At 54.8% G+C, this 3,197-nt stretch overlaps 1 pseudogene; it reads left to right on the forward strand.

Annotated features, from left to right (window-relative positions):
• Positions 1-1,975: 1,975 nt before the first annotated feature.
• Positions 1,976-2,815, forward strand: LOC102752907 (annotated as a pseudogene).
• Positions 2,816-3,197: the final 382 nt, after the last annotated feature.

The raw sequence follows: 3,197 nt of genomic DNA on the forward strand, positions 1-3,197 counted from the left end.
GGTTGATGCATGGCCTTTGCTCCAGCCCTCCCGACCTCGATCGCCATGTTGGGGGTCCGAGGTTGCAGGCTGGCTTGCGCTGCGGCCCTCCCACCCTCCCAACACCATGGCGAGGGAACGGGCAGCATTTGAATGAGGTATTCTGACCTTATCCACTTCTTTGTCCTCCAGTTGAGAAACTGACTTCTAACTCCGTTTAGGACTTACAGTTCATCCATCCTCGTTTTTGGAGTCTTATTCCTTATCTTCAGTTGTCTACAATAACTTTTAGTAAGTTGGCTATCTTGTGGCAACAGACACTACTCAAAGGGTCCTGGCCTCTATATGTACTCTCTAGGTCAATGAGGAGCTGCTCACTTCAGCTCTGGTTGCCCAAAATCCGTGGTTGCCATGGTGTGGCTTGACATCACAAAGCCGCAGCTTGACCATCCAGGAGGGCGGTGGTGGAAAAGGATGTAGATGTCTCAGATGCTCTGGTTATAGAAAAGAGACTTTTCTTTTACGTCCTAAAATTTTTCCCAAACTGACCTCTCTCTTTGTCTCTCTCTCATTTCCTCTAGTTCCATTATAGTCCAGCATATGGCAGCGAGGTGACGTTTCCTCTCAGCCACTTCTCAAACTCCCCCGTCATTTCAGTGGTCCATTCCACTTGGTTCAGATATTACCATTTCCTAGTATTTTGAGCGTTGTTTTAATGGATATTTTATTTTAGAGTAGTTCCTTATTTACAGAAAAATTGTGAATAGTAATGTACACCATACCCACTTTCCCTTATCCTCCTATCTAATAAAACAGAAACATGGTAATTGGCGTACTACCGGTACCCTTCCCATTGGCTAATCAGGGCAATATGCAAATTAACTGCCAGCCAAGGTGGTGGTTAACTGCCAACAAAGATGGCGATTAATTTGCATAAGTAGGCGCAATGCTGGGAGGCGAAAGGGAAAGGAGGGAAGAAGCCGCCTGCTGCTGACTGCAATAGGAAACCCAGGTGGCAGCCAAGAGCCACAGAACCCAGGTGCCTTTGGTGGGAGAAGAAAGGCTGCCTTTGCTGGCTTCTGTGCTAGGAGAACCTGGCCACCTTGGTGGCCCTGAGCCAGTAATCGGAGAAGCTGGGTGGGGCAGGGAAGAGGCGGATGTCTGCCTCTTCCCTGCCCAGCCTGGCTTCTCAGATCACTGATCACCAGTGATGGGAAAACACCCAGAGGTGGGGCCAGAAGCCAGGCTGCATAGCTGCCTGGGGGCACCATTTGGACCCCAGGGGCAATGTAGTCAGGCCCCAGCAGGAGACTTAGGAGTAGACCCAGGCGCAGGGGCTATGTCGCAGCTGGGGCACTTGATCTGGTCCCCAGGGGCGATGCAGCCAGGCCCCAGCAGGAGACCGAGAAGGAGACCCAGGCTCAGGGGCTGCATCGCAGCTGGGGCTCGCAATCTGGTCCCGGGGGTGATGCAGCCAGGCCCCAGAAGGAGATCCAAGTGCCAGGGCTGCGTCGCCGCTGGGGCTGGGTCATGAGATCTGGACGAAGCAGCCAGGCCCCAGCAGGAGACCGAGAAGGAGACCCAGGCTCAGGGGCTGCATCGCAGCTGGGGCTCGCAATCTGGTCCCGGGGGTGATGCAGCCAGGCCCCAGAAGGTGACCCAGGTGCCAGGGCTGCATGGCTGCTGGGGCACATGATTCAGTGCTTGGGCTGAGGAGACCCAGAAGGAGACCCAGGGGCCTCCCAAGAGGAGAGTCTCCCTGGTCAGATGGCTGGTGTCAGGACAGGAAAAAAGACCCGAGGTGACTCAGATGCCTGGCCACAGGGTTAGGCCAGCCAGCAGGGCCTTTCAGTTGGGACTGAGGTGGGGGTGGGGCGAGGGAGACAAGCCAGAAATAGAGAACTACAACTCCCAGGAGGCTTAGCAGCTGGGCCTGGGTGCCTGGCTGTGAAATGGGATGGGCTGTAGTTTTGACAGCCACATTCAACTAGAGGCTTGCAAGGTTGTAAGTTCTGCGCCGGGAGCCAGGGAGAAATGGAGCTGGAGCAGAGAGAGGGGTCCATGGCAGCAGTGGGCTTTGAGGAGTTCTCAGCACCTCCTGGCTGGGAGCTGGCACTGCCTCCTGAAGGTGGTCACGTCCTGGAGAGCGAGCTTGAGACCGAAGTGGAGTTCGTGTCTGGGGGTCTGGGCAGCTCCAGCCTCCAGGAGCGAGACAGAGAGGAGGAGGCAGCCTGAGGCCGGCAATGGCGGCGCCAACGGGAACTCAATCGCAGGAAGTACCAGGCGCTGGGTCGGCATTGCAGGGAAATCGAGCAGGCGAAGGAGCTGGTCCTGAACAGGCTTCATCAGATATAGAGGATAACACAGAGACTCCAGCAGGAGCGGAGGTTCCTCATGAAGGTGCTGGACTCCTATGGCGACAACTACCGGGCCAGCCAGTTCACCATCTTACTGAAGGACGAGGGCAGCCAGGGTACAGACGCCCCCACACCAGGCAACACTGAGAACTAGCCTCCAGAGAAAGAGGGGCTGTCCCTGCCCAGGAGGATGCCAGCACCCACAGAAGCCAGTAGCCCGGCCCCTGGCAAGGGGCCCAGCGGTTGGAAGAGGCGGCGAGTGCCACTGGAAGGGTGCCAGGCGGGAGTCCCGCTGACTCCGGAGCTGGCCCCCGTGCAGATAAAGGTGGAGGAAGACTTTGGCTTCAAAGCGGTCGAGGCTCTGGACTCAAGTTGGGTTTCTTGGGGGCCAGACAAGTAGCTGCCCTACCCCACCCTAGCCAGCTCCCCCTTTGACTGACCCCCCAATAAACGGACCCCATGCTCTCCTCGGCAAAAAAGAGCTTATAGAGGCTTGCTTATAGGATCAAATAGCATAAATATAGATGTAACAAGACAATAAAAAGAGAATCTGGCTATGATGATCACCTGAACGCTGCCTCTGTGTCATTCCTTCTTCGCCGACTCCGTCCACACCTTTGGGAACCCCTGGACCTGCTGAGGCAGGACCCCAACATTCCTCTTCTTATAAGGACTTCAGTGAGATGGGCTAAGAGTCACACTGGAACTGCCTCTATTTAATGTAATCCCCTCTTTAAAGATCTTATCTCCATATACAGGTACATTCTGAGGTTCTGGGGTTTAGGATTTTAACATACATTTTGTTGATTACCCAAATCAGCCCTTAACAACCAACATGTTTCAGAAAGTAGATTCCTACAG

This window comes from Myotis davidii, unplaced genomic scaffold (genome assembly GCF_000327345.1).
Source record: "Myotis davidii unplaced genomic scaffold, ASM32734v1 scaffold11974, whole genome shotgun sequence".
In the NCBI taxonomy this organism is placed as follows: Eukaryota; Metazoa; Chordata; class Mammalia; order Chiroptera; family Vespertilionidae; genus Myotis; species Myotis davidii.